This window comes from Cebus imitator, unplaced genomic scaffold, assembly GCF_001604975.1.
Source record: "Cebus imitator isolate Cc_AM_T3 unplaced genomic scaffold, Cebus_imitator-1.0 Scaffold139, whole genome shotgun sequence".
Classification (NCBI taxonomy): Eukaryota; Metazoa; Chordata; class Mammalia; order Primates; family Cebidae; genus Cebus; species Cebus imitator.
Genome location: NW_016107454.1, coordinates 5,174,961 through 5,192,352, shown reverse-complemented (window position 1 = coordinate 5,192,352; position 17,392 = coordinate 5,174,961). Strand labels below are relative to the sequence as shown.

The 17,392-nt window shown below is 42.4% G+C and overlaps 1 long non-coding RNA gene across 1 annotated transcript in view; it reads left to right on the top strand.

Moving 5' to 3' along the window:
• The first annotated feature begins 551 nt into the window (after positions 1 to 551).
• Positions 552 to 17,392, top strand: part of LOC119473202 — a 75,279-nt gene continuing 58,438 nt past the window's right edge. The window contains exons 1-2 of the long non-coding RNA XR_005202407.1: positions 552 to 2,837; positions 14,896 to 15,063. This is a non-coding gene — a long non-coding RNA (uncharacterized LOC119473202). The remainder of the gene's footprint in view (positions 2,838 to 14,895; positions 15,064 to 17,392) is intronic.

The following is a 17,392-nucleotide window of genomic DNA, read 5'->3' as shown; positions in this document are numbered from 1 at the left end:
TTTTTTGAGACAGAGTCTCACTCTATCACCAGGCTGGAGTGCAGTGGGGCGATCCCAGCTCACTGCAACTTCTGTTTTCTGGTTTCAAGCAATTCTCTGGCCTCAGCCTCTGGAATAGCTGGGACTATAGGCATGCACCACCAGACCTGATGTTTTTTTATTTTTATTTTTTGTATTTTCAGGAGAGACAGTGTTTCACCATGTTGGCCAGGATGGTCTTGATCTCTTGACCTCGTGATCCGCCAGCCTCGGCCTCCCAAAGTGCTGGGATTATGGGTATGAGCCACTGTGACTGGCCCTTCCTTTCCTTCCTTCCTCCCTCCCTCCCTCCTTCCCTCCTTCCCTCCTTCCCTCCTTCCTTCCTTCCTTGCTTGCTTCTTTCAACACAGGACTCTGTTGCACAGGCTAATGTGCAGTGGCATGATCTTGGCTCACTGCACCTTCTGCCTCCTGGGCAGCTAGGACTACAGGTGTACTCTGCTACACCTGACTAATTTTTGTACGTTTTTGATAGAGATAGGTTTTTGTCATGTTGCCCTGGCCGGTCTTGAGCTCCTGAGATCAAGTACTCTATTTGCCTCGGCTTTCCAATATGCTGGAATTACAAGCATCAGCCACTGAGCCTGGCCACTTTTTTTTTCTTTTTGAATTTTCAAGCACCAAGCAAGTCTTTCTTACAGATTCTCTGGGACAGTGTTCTGCACTACAGTAATATTATTTTTATGTGTTTCTGTGTCTTCTCAATCTGATCCTACCCTTCTCATGGATGGGGAATATCTTTGTATTCTCCTAGGATCTTAACACCATTTCTGAAATGTTACAGGTCCTTGATAAGTGTCTGTTCATTAGTCAAGTGTTCAATATTCATTAAATGTCCTATACATATTCTTTAAGTAGCACAGACGGGTCTCAAGGTATGAGAGAATTGCCTTGACTCTGTGCGTCACAGAGCACTTAGTGTTAGACTGAAAATTTATTAATCACTTGCATCAAAGGAAAAGGCTCACATGAAAGTTGCTTGATGACCAACACCTCCAAACACACACATTATCCTGATCCTTCATCTAATGGTTAAGTTATGGTTCTCAGAGTGGTAGAAAAGACCTATTACCAGAAAACTACAATCACGTGATAAGTGCTATTATTCCTGTGTAAGAGGAAGTGTAGGAAGCACATGGGAGGGGCCCCAAGCCAGTGGGCAGGGGAGGCTTCTTATAGAAAGTGATAGATCACCTGAGCCAAGGGGCGTGCAGGCTGTATAGGCAGAATGAGGGAGGGTATTTCACAATGAAAGAGCGATATGTGAGTCAGCCTGGAGCCCCAGACAACAGCTTGTCTTTGAAGAGCCGAAAGCGGTTTAACATGATTAGAGATTATGGGGACAGAGGCAGTGAGTTATCAGGTTCAAGGCTGAGTGGTGAAACATCAGGAAGGGCACTGTAAACTTTTTAAAAGAGTTTGGCCTTTAGCTAGAGGACACTGGAAAACAACTGAAGGGTTTTAATCACTGGGGTAAGCTCATTGTGAAATAGTGGCCTTGCTGGTGGGCGGAGAGTAGATTTGAGCAGGGCAAAATACAAGCAGTGAGACCAGGAGACAACGGGAATCATCCAGGAGGGCCTGAGTTGTTTCCCAGGCTAGAGTAATGCCAGTGCCTTTGGAGGGAGCCTGGTATGGCATGAGATATTTATAAGGTAGACGTACTAGGGCTGGATAGAATGTGGACATTTGAAGGTTGGAGAAATAAGGATTGCACTTATAGAAATGATTCTTTTCATTGGTAAAGGAAACACAAATAACTGAGTTATAGAAGAAAGTTCATGAATTTGGGACATTCTGAGTTTTAAGTGTCTGTGGAACATCCACATGGGGATATACAACTATGAAAGTGCACGTTTGAGTCTGAAACTCATGAGCTAATTCCCTGGAAATAGAGATTATTAGAGGTGAGAACCCATAGGAGACCATGAATGTAAAGAAGTAGATGAAGCTGTCCGGGGTTAATTCAGGCACTGAGAAGAAGCCCAAGGTTGCGGTATTTACATGCAACGGAAACCCAGCCACAGAGCTGGCTAAAGGGTTGTGCTGCGCTGTCACTCATTTTTCACTTCCTCATTCCTTTGCCCAGTTACTTATTCATTCATTGTCATATTCGTTCTTTTCTTTCTCTATTCATCTATTTACCCGGTAATCATTTATTGAGCCAGACGCTGGGCTAAGCTCTGAGTAGTCACAGATGAATGAGATACAATTTCTGATCTAAAAGGGGCAAATGTCTTAGTTTAATAACAGCCAAGGCAGTCAATAAGATTCATAATGACAACACAAGGTAATAAGTACTTTAATGTTAGTAGAGAATTATTTGAATGTAGGTTCCCCTACTCTGGGAATGCTTTCACAAGGAGAAAATGCTCGAGTGGAGATTTGAAGGACAGACAGAGCCCGGAGAAGTAGGTGTGGACGTGGTGGAGTATTGCAGAGCAAGGACTATTGCATAAAATGCATGGACCTCAAGAAATTCCTAATTGGTCAACGTGACTCAGCCAAAGGGTATTGAGATAAGAAGTGTCTCTAGGAGCTCATGATGAAGGACCTTGTACACTGTGATAAGTAATTTAAACAAATCTTGGAAGCAGTGGGAAGCAACAGCTTGACTTTAATCTACACAGTTTTAAGAGGCATGATGGATTGGAAGTTTGGTTGATGAATCACTCAGTGCAGAAGTAGATGAAAAGGCAGGATGAGGTTGTGCTCAAAACCTCACTGGAATGATGAGGGTGTGACTGCAGTCACAGGAGTGATGGAGAGATGTAACACCATCTGAGAGATGCCAAGTGGTAAGAATTCATAAGGCTTGGGGGGCAACTGTTTTTAGGGGCTGAGGAAGAAGGAAGGAAGAAAGAATCAAAGATCATGATTAAATCTGGATTCCTGATTTGTGTTAGAGGACAGCAGATGGCGAGGCCATTCATAGCCTCAGGCCATAGAAAGAGGAGGTGTTTAGTTCTGTTTTGGAGCCAGAGCAGATCCTTTCATTACATGTAATTTCAGCCTTGAGAATGATTTAGTACCATGGAATTACAATCGTTCTGGCTACAGTGTACCCTACATCTACATGGGTCAGCCAACCCACAGGCCTTCTTGAGAACATACAACGTGTTTTGAACTGTTCCCATTGCTGAAGAAGAGAGAAAGGACTCTTCTGTAGCTGGCAATCCTTTTGTAACAGGGCTTTCTCCTCTAGAACAATTAGAACAGCCTAAGACAGAATTCACCGAGTCCTGAATTGTAAGATACACCTCAAGAGTGTTAGGACTTGAAAAGAGGAGGGGATCAGGAAAGCATCTAGGAATAATAAGGGGTAGTTTTCTGAAGAGGTAGGATTTGAGGTGGGTTTGGCAAAGTATGGGTTATAAACCCTGGGTCTCATGGGCATACGACGGTGAAACCAAATATCAAACCAGGCAGTGGGCTCTGAGATTCTGCATGTCTTCCCAAACCTTCATGCTGGTTTAGGAGTTTGGACTTTGGGTGAGATTATCATAATTAGATAGTCTGTTTTGTGCATCATGAGTACCACTAACAATCTCTCCCACCTCATCCTTCACTCTGTACACACGTTTATGCCATTATTGGATGGTGCTTAAAGAGTTTCTGGCTCTCAAGAGATTAGGTGCTGGGGACACCTGCCTCCTTCCCTATGGAAGGCTGGGGCCTGATAGCTAAAGAAACTCTATGGACCAAAGTCTGGGCCAGTGAACGCTTCTTCATATCATGCCCAAACCCGGCCATGCTGACAGCCTTCCCTTGCTTGGGGGCAGATGGTCCACAAAACCTCCATCTGGAGCTACATCTGTGGTTAGAGCAGCCCAGCCCTGAGCAGTCACCCATATTGTATCTTTATCTGAGGCGTTTCTAGGCTGAAGATTAATGGTTTGTTTATCACCTGGAGAAACCGGCCTCTACATTTTTTGTGTGATATTTATTTCTTGCATTGACAGGGAAGCTAAAAACGTTGTAAAGGAAGGCCAGATGCTCACTCCAAAGCTGTGGCAATACAAGGAGACACTGTAGGTGGCCACCCTGTAATCTTTATGGGGGCTGTTAGCCAGGGAACCCAGCGAAGCTCATGTAAACCCATGTCCCTCCACTGCAGATCATATTTTTGTTAAAAACACCCTGGTTTAGTGCTCTGTCTTCATATCTGTCTCTAGTCCCTTGATGTTAGCAACTCATTAAGACTTTCTTCTTGGGTAAGGTGAATTTAGCTTTTCCCTGGGAGCTCAGTTCTTAGTTCTGCTCACTCCCTGGCCCCACTGACTCTGCTTTTTTGGTATCTTCATGAATCTCCATGTGATGCCCTTTTTCTTCACCCTACATTCAGGTCCTACCAGGTGGACCACCTCCTCAGTAGCACACCAGACCCATCTGTTTTAGACAGCCTGAATAGAGATTATAGTAAAAGTTCTGATTTTCCCTTCTTAGAGACCAGTTAGATGCTCAGACTTAACATATAGGAAGAAGCACCAGCAGCTGGGTGGCAGGACAGGTCCACTTGGGAGGTGTTGGCTGGAGCATGGGCGTCCAGGGCTGGGGCAGAGTTGTCCTACGCAGATTCTCCTCTGGTCATCCTCCTCAGCCTGGGGAGGTTTCAGAGCCAGCCACCCCCTGCTGGGAAGGGAGTGGCAGCAGACACATCATTTCTATTCTTCTCCAGGGCCTGAATAATTGTACTGGGAGAGCAGAGCCAGCTAAATGACTTTGGAACGCTTCTTGGCAAGAGCTGGGCTCCAAGGTGCGGAGGACATTTCCCATTTCTCCCCTGACTGCTATGCTGGGGGTGCATAGAGAATTCTGAAAAACCCGATGAGTATTTTCCCCAACAGAGGAGTCTCGTGGAAGCTCTCAAACTTGGTGTGCATGGACACATTGGCCGTGAGTCCTGCCTTTGCAAAAGGAAGTGAAGGCTCTCTGCCGGCTGGGTCTTCAGCGTGGCATGTCTGCTTGTTACCTGCCACTAGGTTGGCAGGCATTTCTGCTGTCCAGTGGGCAGGGAAGAGTTAGCAGATCCTAGGGAATGATGACCTGTGGTCTATGGCTTCATGCATATTTAGGTTCCTGCCCATGGAGTCATGTAATGCTGTGACCAGGTACACCAAGAAGTCGCAAAGTCATACTTTACATAGTAATTTTACAGCTGTCTTCTTTTTCCTTATTTTTAAAAATTACATATGACACATGCATGGTGAGAAAAATAAGAAATAACTAAGTCAGGTGCAGTTTCTTAACCTAGACATAGTATCTATGGAGACAGCCATTACAGATTCACGGAAAAATGTCAAATAATTTTGTGTGCATGTGTGTGGGCGGGGGGTGGGGGGGAGACAGAGAGAGAGAGAGACAGACAGACAGACAGACAGACAGAGAGACAGAGAGACAGAGACACAAAGCAGAGTGGTATTGCCAGTAATGGCAGCAGAACCTCCCAGGGGCTGGTAGTGGCTGGAGAAAGTTGCCTTGTGGAGTGCCACTGAAGACAGGCAAAGAGCCTCCCACTGTATCTGAGATGAGGGGCCTGGACATCTTATCATGACATTCAAGGACTCTGTGGCATGGGCCCAACATGCCTCTCCTAGGGCCTGTCCCCATTGCTGCCTCTTTCTTACCCCTCCAGCCTCTTCTCCTCCCTACCCTTATCCCAGCCCACCCATTAATCAGACAGAGCATCCAAGGACTCACCATTCTCCAAGCCAGGGTCTTCTGGCCACAGTTCCTGTTTATGCTTTCACTCCCCCTGAGTGTTGTCATTGTGTCTGTCGTATCTGGGGCCAGATGGCATTTCTGTTCCTCCAATAGCAATGGGTTAGCACTTCCAGGACTTAAGAGACACAAGTCATTTGAAATTTTTCAGCATACCCCTATTCGCTCTCAAAATGTAGTAACCCAATGATGTCCAGACATCACCCACGTGGTGTCAGCAGGGTTTACTAAGGTGAAGCTGCAAAGACAGAGGGCCTCTTTAGGACTCCATCCTAAGCTTCAGGAATCCCATGCTTTTCTTTCCACTTGGTCAAATAGATCGTTCATCAAAGTTGAGGTTTACCATGTGACATAGTGATTTCACTTCTGGGTACATTTCCTAAAGAATTGAAATCAGGATCCCAAAGAGATATCTGCATTTCCATGTTCATCATCTACAAAGGAGTGAGTAAAGAAGATGTGCTGCATCTATGCAATAGAATATTACTCAGTCTTAAAAAAGAAAGAGATCTTGCCATTTACAACAGCATGGATGAAACTGTGAAACAATTCGTTAAGTAAAATAAGCCAAGAACAGAAGTACAAACAATGCATGATTACATTTATATGAGGAATCTAAACAGTCAAACTCTTGGACCAGGCACAGGGGCTTATACCTGTCATCCCAGCACTTTGAGAGGCCAAAGTGGAAGGATAGCTTGAGCCCAGGAGTTCAAGACAAGATTGGGCAACATAGTGAGATTCTGTCTTCACAAAAAAATAATTAAAAAAAATTAGCCTGGCATGATGGCATGTGCCTATAGTCACAGCTACTTGGGAGGCTGAGGTGGGAGGATCACTTAAGCCCAGGAGGTGGAAGCTGCAGTGAGCCATGATTGCCCTACTGCACACCATCCTGGGCAACAGAGTGAGACCCTATCTCGAAATAAGTAAAACAAAACAAAGACAAAACAGTCAAATTCATAGAAATAGAGAATACAGTAGTGGTTGTCAGGAGCTGGGGTGGGGGGCTGGGTGGAGGAAATGAATTGTTTCGTGAATATAAAGTTTTAGTTATGGAAGATGAGTAAGTTCTAGAGATCTATACTGCTCTACACAGTACAATGCCTTAAGTTAACACAGTATTGTGAACTCAAAATTTGTTAACAGAGCAGATATCATGTTACATGTCCTTACCACAAACACAAAACAGCAGGGACACAGGCATCTGTGGGAGGTGTTGGCTATGTCTATTACCTCAATTTTGGTGATGATATTACAGGTGTTTACATATATTCAAACTCATCCGATTTAAACTGTCCACATTAAATACATGCAGCTTTTGTACATCAATCACACTTCAATAAAGCTGTTATAAAACTTACTTTCTGTGTGAAGTCTCCCCGATCCTGCCTCCTCTCCCCCGTCATGAGGTAGATTCACACATGCTCTTCAGAGTTCTGCAGTCTGAGGTCAAGCATTTTAATAATGTTTTCTCAAATGTCACTGCAGTCCCTTGGGTGCACATCCTTTCTTCCCACACAGGACTGCATGTGCATTTGAGGGGAAGGTATAAGCTTTGTTCATCTCAGAGTCTTTATCAGGGCACCTAGCTCAGTGGACACTAGTAGAATGTGCCCCCTCCATGAATGAATGAGTTCCCCAGGGCGGGGAGGTTGGGAGAGAAGGAAGAATGACACAGCTGGAAGATTCTCTGTCCATGCAAACAACTGAAATAGTTTAGTATAAAGCTGCAAAGAGATCAAGAATGGAGAGTGAGGTGAAAATGTACAGACAGTAGGGCAGTGATCACAGATTCCACATTTTCTCCATTTCTACAAGTCATAAGGAGGGGAGAGAGCAGAAGAATCTGACGTTAGTATTAGCCCTTGTGGCCAGGCGTGGTGGCTCATGCCTGTAATCCTAGCACTTTGGTAGGGTGAGGCCAACATGGTAAAAACAGCCTGGCCAACATGGAGAAACCCTATCTCTACTAATAATACAACAATTAGCCAGGCATGGTGGCGCATGCCTGTAATCTCAGCTACTCGGGAGGCTGAGGCAGGAGAATCACTTGAGCCCAGGAGGTGGAGGTTGCAGTGAGCCAATATTGTGCCACTGCACTCCAAACTCCAGCCTGGGTGACAGAGCAAGACTCAGTCTCAAAAACAAAACAAAAAAAGAAAAGTTAGCCCTTCTATAGTGGCATAAGAAAAATACATGGCGTTTTATTCAGATGGTATGTGTGTGTTAGGATTGGGTGGGGAGGCAAGAGAAGGAACCCTGCCTTCACCTTGGATCAGCTGCATGTTCTCTCTGACCCTTGGTTCCTTATCAACCACATGGATGTTTCAAGATGCACACCATGGGGTTGTTATGATGATTAACTGGGATGGGGTCATAGAAGCATCCAAGGACATAGCTGGCGTTTGGTCAATGTTTGTAATTGATTGATATTTACACTGTATCATTCTTGAGGGAGGGCAGTAAGACTTTCAATTTATCAAGTGCCTACCTTGTTTCAGGCACTATACTAGTCCTGTGTATGCATTATATTCAATACTTCCAACAAATGGACAAGGACAGTACCTTGCTGCTACAAAAACCAAGGCTCAGATATTAACAGAATTGCTCCAGAAGGAACAGTCTGAGTGATGGGACTGGTAGAGAAGAGTGTGAGCTTAAATACTGCCCTGCACGACAGGGAAACAATTCATTTTACTACATGTTGGCTTGGCTCTCTCACCCCATTTCACCTCCTCTGTTGGGAGAAGTCAGGAAGCTGCAAAGGATTCTTGTGAGTAGCTGGAGATTTGACTGAGAATTGCCTGCCACAGTCAGAAAACCCTGTGGAAGATTTGGAAGGCAGATCTGGAGTAGCAACTGCGGGCCACCTCCTTCAGCTTCTGCAAGCAAGGAGGCGGGTCTCATGGGAGTGCTTCTTGAGTTCAGATGTCGAGTTCCAGGGAGCCAGCAGAGCCAGTGGAGTCAGCGGCAGCCTCCTCTCCTCTGTCTCCTTCTCTATAGTCCTGTGAATAGCTCAGCAGCAGCTCCCTCACGCCTGTTCCTTGATCTGTCCAATGATTTTATGAGCATCTACTTCCTTGTATTTATGAGCATCTACTTCCTTGAACACAACTTATTTGTGTTCCAAATACCTGAAGCAGTTCCTCTCTCTTGCACAGGATCCTCACACACACAATCACGGAGCAGAGGTAGATTGGAACTCTTGAGTAATGAGCTCCAAGAATATGATTATGACATAATCATAACATCATTTGAATATAGTTACTCCCTCTTCATCACCCTGCCTCCTCTTTTTACCCTTAACAGAATAGACTTTTACAAATAGATAATAGATGTTATCTATTTTTTTTCTTCTCTGGTACATGTTTTTTGAAACATAGGAATAAATGAAGGGTTGTGCTAGGATGTTGAGGAAAAGCCTCACCTATGTGAATGTGTGTGGTCTGTCATATCTGAGCATGTGTTGCAGATGGATGTGAGCTCTAGGACCACGAATATAAGCACAGTTCATTGATCGGACTCTTCTAGCTATGAAATTAATGAAATGATATAATTATTGTGATTGTTAATAACATAAGACAGAACATGGCAGCTTGTACTCCTTGGTTTGTTTCAGGCCAGGAAAGGATGATGGAAAAGGTAATATTTAAAGACATTAAAATTGGACTTGCAGAATAATTTATATTTACGAATATGGTCTATCCCTGGACATAATATGAATGCATGATAATGTTACAGAACCACAGCAGCAAGAGTGTATTCACGTAAGGGTCTCTTCCCCTCCCCACTGCAACTCTGACCACAGGAGAGTATTGAAGGATCATCTGTTTCATTTGTTTTCCTCCTTGGAATTTCAAAGCAAGAAAGCACAATCAAGGCTGGGAACATTCTGTCCATAAAAGCAGCCAGGCAGAATAGGAACTAAACTCTCAGGGAATCTGTACCTTGAGTGACCTAGGAAAACTGAAGGCTTTGGATGAAGAGAAAGGTGAGGTTCAGATGTCTTGTGGCAGAGGAGAAATGAAGAGGCAGACAAGATGCCAAGATACCCATGCCCAGTTCGTGTAGATGAGGGATACATTGTACCTGGGTCGGGGGCAATTTTTAAGGAGCATAAGAGAGTCCCTGACATTTATGGGTTTAGATAATAAAAAAAGAAAAGAAAAATAGTAAGAATTGTGCTATCCTATTCACTGAAACAGGCATGAATCATTATTTGGGCTTTTTCTTTTTTTAAAAAACTATAAGGTTTCTAGACTGGACATCATGAAGTTTTATAAGGGTTAGAGATAAAAGTAACTTTCTTATAAGAATTTTTCCATGGGAGGATTTAAAAATTTTTTTTTCTTTTCTTTTTTTCTTTTTGGATTAGGAAAAAAAGAAAATAAAAAAAGAAGAGAAGGAAGACATTCACACAACGTAGATTTCCTGAACACCTGTTCTGTTCTAGGCCTGGCCCCAGATCCTGGTAAAAGAGATGACTAATATAATAGTTCTTTCTCTCAGACAGCACATAGACAACAGAGAGATGAATCTGTTTGTAAAAGAAACTGCTAGGAATAAGTGTTATAAAATAAGTGTTAGCAAAATGCTTAGGGATTCTTAAGATTATAGCATTCTCTCCCATCACAGACACAGCTAAGTAAGATGTCTTTATGGAGATGCTAAGGGGGGGTGGCCAAGTGAATCCCCATCTTAATATTTGGGGAATAACAGGATGCTCAGTTTGGCTGAACTAGTATATATATATATATAAGCCTTCAGTTTTCCTAGGTCACTCAAAGTACAGATTTTCTCTCTCTCTCTCTCTCTCTTTTTCTCCCTGTCTCTGAACAAGTTTCACTCTTGTTGCCCAGGCTGGAGTGCAATGGAATGATCTCAGCCCACCACAACTTCTGCCTCCCGGATTCAAGCAATTCTCCTGCCTCAGCCTCCCAAGTACCTGGGATTACAGGCATGCACCACCACGCCTGGCTAATTTCATTGTTTTTTGTTTGTTTGTTTTTTAGAGATGCGGTTTCTCCATGTTGGTCAGGTTGGTCTCGAACTCCCCACCTCAGGTGATCTATCTGCCTCAGCCTCCCAAAGTGCTGGGTTTATAGGTATGAGCCACTGTGCCTGGCCTGAAGTGCAATATTAATAATAATAGGCACAAAAAACCAACAAACATTTGTTGATTGTTACTTTGCCGGCATTGTACTGAACATTGAAAAAACATTACCTCACTTCATCCTCCCACAGACCCTATGTGCCTTTGAGATAGTCACTGGGATTGTCCTTCTTTTATGGAAGAAAAAAAAACAAAACAAGCTCTCATCAGGATATGTGATTGACTTACATGTCATGCATCTTCCAAGTGCTCAGGCTGGGACAGTTATGGATGTCAAAGCTGCAAAGGATACTTGTGAGTAGCTGGAGATTTGACTCAGGCATGAGACCCTGAGGCTTCATGCCTGTGGGAGGCAGGAGCAGGGATGCCTGGGACGGAAGGCGAGGGCTGGGCAGGACTGAAGCATTCTGACTTCATTTGTACTAGCAGATAATGAAGAGGGGAGTCTGGGGTCGGTGCACAGGCTGCACTGAGAACAAAAGAGGCTGGAAGCAGGAGCCCAGTGGAAATCAGCAAAAGTGTTGGTGAGGGGCTGCAGGGTGGTGTCAGTGGGATCAGAAAAGGTGAGTGTTGTATTGTCATTCATTTTAGGCGGTGTGTTGTATGTTGTGTGTGTTTGTACATGTGAATGTGTATATGTAAACATGCTATACAAATTAAGCCAATTAACTATAGCCAAGGGGCACTTAGCTAAATGTTTAATAGACGCCAACTGAGGATATGAACTCAAGTCAGGCTGGTATTCCTGGGGAGGCCACCGCAAGCCCTTCTGCTGTGCTTAAACTCCCATGATAGTCAGATGGTTTGTTAAATAACATAATGGCTACTATGAAAAGGTGGATGGTTTTTTTATTGGTGAAATTGATAGTGTTTAAGTTATACAGAGTCATGTCAAACATGTGTAAACCTCTTTAAAATCATTAAGAACCTAGCCCAAGAGAAAAATAGTCAAAAGTTAAACACATATTTCATAGTCTATAATAAATACTTGATTTGTATAGCATCATAGTAATGCAAATCAAGGCAACACTGAGATTTTTTTTCATACCATATACTTGGCAATAATTTTAAAATGGACAACACCAAATGATGGAGAAATATGTGTCACAAAACAACTCTTTTACATTGCTGGAAAGAGAATCCATGTTTGCAACCATGATGGAAGACAATTTGACATTTTCTCTTAAACCTTCATTTATCCTGTTAGCCCAGTATATCCACAACTCAATTTATACTGAAGAAAAACTTTCATATATATACATATATATATGTAACAAAAGATTTGTGCAAGAATGTTTGCAGCAAAATCAAGAGTAACCTAAATTTGCCCATTAACTAGAAAATGAATGAATACATAGATATAAAATAGAGTAAAGTACTGCCACATGTAACAATGTGGAGAAATATTAATAACTTACTGTAGGTGAAAACAGTAAGTCCCAAAGACCACATTCAACATATATTTAAGTTTAAAATAATTAAAACTAAAATATGCATTATATATATATATGTATATATATATATATATATATATATATATTTGTGGGGTACATGATATTTGATACAGGCATAGTCTATATACCCATAAATATATACACCTATATACTCACAAAAATTAAAAGTTAAAAGAAGGTGTTTCAATAATGTCAAATAATCTCCTTTAGGACCTACATTAGTTACAAAACAAAGTAATTTTAAATGAGAGAAACATGGCAGATAACATCTCAACCAAGTAATTGAGGTTAACAGCACCAGTAGTATGACATTTAGATATCTCGAACTCCTTGATGTGATACACCTAAATGAATACGTTACTTGCATGATATTCTTACTATATATATACATATATATATATATATATATGTGTGTGTGTGTGTGTGTGTGTGTGTATGTGTGTGTACGTGTGTGTGAACGTGTGTGTGTGTGTATGTCTGTGTTCTCAATATCAGACCAAACTGTATCAGAGTATATTTTGTAAAATGACTTGACAAGTACTCTTTAAAAAGCTACACTCATGAGATACAAGGGAAAACTGAGGAACTGTCTTGGAGCATTTTAAAAGTGACTAGGAGACATGAAAATTGAATGCAAAGTAAAAAAAGCCCAGATTAGATCCTGGAACAGAAAAAACAAATTAGGAAAACTAGGAAAAATCAGAACAAAGTGTGTAGGAGGGTTAACACAATGGCACTGATGAAATTAGCTCTGTTCATTTATTATGTGTTTAGGGTATAAATATTAGGGAAAACTGAAAGATGTATGGAAACTGTATGATTTTTGTAACTTTTATGTAACTCTAAAATTTTTACAAAATACAAAATTGTAAAAAGTTAAGCAATATGCATACATTTTTTTTGGGAACACATGAGGGTACAATAGGTGAGTGTGAACAGGAAAACAAAGGAACATTGATCCCACAGTTCTGGTTATTCTGGGTGAAATTGGTTTTGAAATGGAAGCACCATTGATGTGGCTTACTTTCAAGGCATTAGCCTGTTTATTGTTTATCAGCCTTTTTATTGTTTGGCTGGTGGCTCATCCGTCCTTAATACATTATTAAAATACTTCCTATATAAAACTGATGAAGAAATATATGTGGACTGGCTTGAAGTATTATGCAGTCAATCCTGCTCTTCTGTGAACAAGGAAGAAAAATCCAGTGAGCCTAATTGCTGGCATCCTCTGAAATAGGCTCCTCAGCTTAGGGTTCCAAGCCTGACTGTTTTTAGCTGATTCTGGAAGGATTTTTGTCACCTGACTTGAACTAGAATGTCAGCTGAATGGTGCTGCTAGAATATTGTCACATCAGCACCAAGTGAATATTTCACACAAAGCAGTGTTGGAAAGGACGGAGAGCTGAGCTTCATGCCTCCAACACAACAGGTTGTTGGATGCCACTTGTGCCTACTTAATAATAAGTGCTTATGTGTCAGAATTCAGTCCGAGGCTTATTTTCATTATGATATGCCATCTGAGGTTATGAGAGGAAAACCTAAGAGCCTTTGCTAACTCTAACCACTGGAGGCTCAGACGTAACCAAAAAGCACGATGTAGCTGTGGATGCGATGAACTTGGCTTTGGGAGGTTTGCAACAATGGGCTTTCTGTAAGAGTTAATGTATGCTTGAGACATTTGTAAAATGCTTTATTCATATTTGTATCGTGACAGTGACTGACATAGGATAGGCATAACATATACTTCTTAAGTGATAAACAGTGGATGTAATCCATGCTATTTATCATTCCTTTAATAAACGCTATATGTTATCCCCTTATAAAAAAAGAAAGTTAATGTGTGCTGACTAAACGATAGATTGGATGAGAGAAGTAACCACGAGAAGTACTTCGGAAATTATACCGAAGTGTGGGTCTCACATACAATGACAGTTTCACTAATCAAAGAAATAAATTTGTAGAAAGCACCAGTTTAAAGAGGGCAGTGATGAGTAGGATTTTCTATCTGCCGAGTTGGATTTGCTGGGGAGAGTTGAGTTAAAGCAAATCGGCACCTGGAACTTTAGGGTTAACGTGGTGGAAAGAAAAGTTGTGGAAAACACAGTTTTTTAAAAAGTCAGTCACATCGAGGTGAGAGATGCAGCTTCAGGAGTAATGTGAACTCCAAAAAGAGAACAAAGAGAAAGAAAAGGCCAGTATGGAAGCAGGGGACTGCCTTAGGGCAAAGCTAGGCAAAGCAAAGGAGAGGGATGCGGAGCAGCAGTGCCGTGGGAGTTAGAGGAGATCTGTGATACCAAACTGTTTCAGGAGAACGGAGAAACAAACAGAACACAACAGCGGCAAAGGAGGCTCAGGAGCAGTGGCTGACTGTGTGAGGATTCCAGAGACTTGCCAGCAAAGAACCCAAGACAGGGACAGCCAGGTGGGGAATCGTGACCATCCCGGAAGTGGGTGATGGCTATAGACTAGTGGGCAAGTTTGAGTCCAGCGCAAAACGAAGATTTGTAAGACTTTTTAGACAGTGACAGCCAAGTGAGTATTAAACTATGCCCAGGACCCTCCTAGGTATAGAGCCTTGTGTGACAGTAGAGCTCCTATGTCTACAAGCTGGCCTCACACACAGCTGACATCCAGCCAGGACACTGCTACATTCCAGGGTTCCAAGAGAGGATATTAATACATGAACTATGAAAAGAGAGAATCAGTATGGCAGATAGAGGAGCATCTGAGCAAGTAAGAATTCCTTCTTGAGACGGGGCTTTTGGAGAATGGTTTCGTTGTTGTTGTTGTTTATTTGTTTTCAGAAAACAAGGCAGACATGATACAAAGATTGAAAATGCTGGAGAAAGAGCCTGATATGGTTTGGCTGTGTCCCCACCCAAATCTCATCTTGAATTATAGCTTCCACAATTTCCATGTGTTGTGGGAGGGGCCTGGTGGGAAGTAATGGAATCATAGGTGTGGGTCTTTTCCATGCTATTCTGGTGATAGTGAATAAGTCTCATGAGATCTGATGGTTTTAAAAAGGGGAATTTCTCTGTACAAGCTCTCTTCTCTTGTCTGCCACCTTGTGTGATGTGCCTTTTGCCTTCTGCCATGATTGTGAGGTCTCCCAGCTATGTGGAACTGTGAGTCAATTAAACCTCTTTTTCCTTATAAATTAGTCTCACATAAGTCTTTATCAGCAGCATGAAAATGGACTAATACAGAGCCATAGTCCATTCAAATCCAGAACTAGCATGCAAACCTAGGTAGTTTCATTTCAGGAAAACTACCTGATGTCTCCAGACAGGGCAAGAGGCCTAGACATGCTTTGATCTGGAAAGCCCAGGGAATGTGCTCCAGGCCCACACATTGTAAAAGACAGTAAACCTGAATGTCTGTGTTCAAGTTTGCCAAATCCCAGACATCAGCAATAAGAAAACATACCTTTGAACAAAAGGGATGCAAGTTTAATGAAACTGAAAGGAAGGAGCTCTTCACGCAGTGGTTAGAAATCTTAAGGAAGAATATACCCACTGGCTGGGGCAATCTGATGTTGAGTAACAGTCTGATCTTTTAAACTGGTTTGGTGTTATTTTTTTTTTCTACTTCATAATACATTTAACTGTTTAAGTTATGAAAGCTGATTGTGGAAGTAGGCTGAGAGGATGAGGTAAATTGATGGGTGACTGATACACATTGGTTTGTATTTGAACTTGGGAAGCATGCTCTGTTTGCTGAAGTTCACACCAATGTCCCCCTACAGTGGGTTTTTTAAGTCCAATATCAGAGACACAACATGGAAAACATGGGAGAAGAATTGATTCACTTAGTCAGCTGGGATTTAGACAGACAGACACAAAATCTAAATTTTTACCATGTCCCTAATAGCAGGATAGCTTCGAACAGACTCCCTTTGCCTTTATCTGTTCATCCTTTTCTTTTTTCTGAGGCCGGATCTCACTGTGTTGCCCAGGTCGGAGTGCAGTGGCACCATCACAGCTCATTGCAGCCTCAGCCTCCTGAGGTCAAGCATTTCTCTTGTCTCAGCCTCCTGAATAGCTGGGACTACAGGCATGTGCTACAACACTTAGCTAATGTTTTATACTTTTTGTAGCCATGGGATCTCACCATGTTGCCCAGGCTGGCGCCGAACTCCTGGACTCAAGAGATCCTTGTGCCTCAGCCTCCCAAAGTACTGGGGTTACAGGTGTGAGCAATCACACTGGAACTTCTGCTCACCTTTAACATGGGCTTATGATAACAATTCCTCCTGAATGGAGTGAAGATGGAAAGATTTCACAAGACTGAATGTCCCTGGGCACATTGAAGGAACTCAATAGAGTTCAGTTGTCCCTCTTTCATTACGCATTATGGAGAGATAAAGGCCTAAGGAGCAGATGTGGAGGCTTGGAGGAAACTAAGAAACATACACACATACACAGACCAGGAGAAAGACTCAAGCAAAAGAGAGACAAACTATGTTGAAACAGCACAGGCCGCACCAGAGCCAGGGGCGTCTCTGTCAGTACTCCCTTCTTTTTGATTTTTGAGACAGTCTCACCCTGTCACCCAGGCTGGAGTGCAATGGGGCAGTCTCGGCTCACTGCAACCTCTGTCTCCCAGCTTCAAGTGATTCTCCTGCCTCAGCCTCCCGAGTAGCTGGGATTACAGGTGTGCGCCACCACACCCAGCCTTATCATCCTTTTCTTAAATAACAAATATAATTATACTTGGGACACATGCTTTAAACCTTGGAATCCTCTCATGCGTATTTTAGCAGACTGGTAGAAAGTGGAGCAGAGACACAGCTAAACTTTCATCACAGAAAATGTTTGGTTACTTGAGTCAATTGTCAGAAAGCATGATGCCAGCCGTCCACAATAGAGCTAAGCAACTCCAATTTTGTCGTTATGAGGGACATTGAGATTGATTATAGTTTTAAAAATACCCTTTATTGAACCTGAAATTTGTAGATGTTTATTATGTGACAAAGTGGTATCGATACAAATGATTAGTTCTAAACAATCACTTCAGTTTTCTTAAGTGTTAAATTTTATTTTTGGATATATATGTAGCA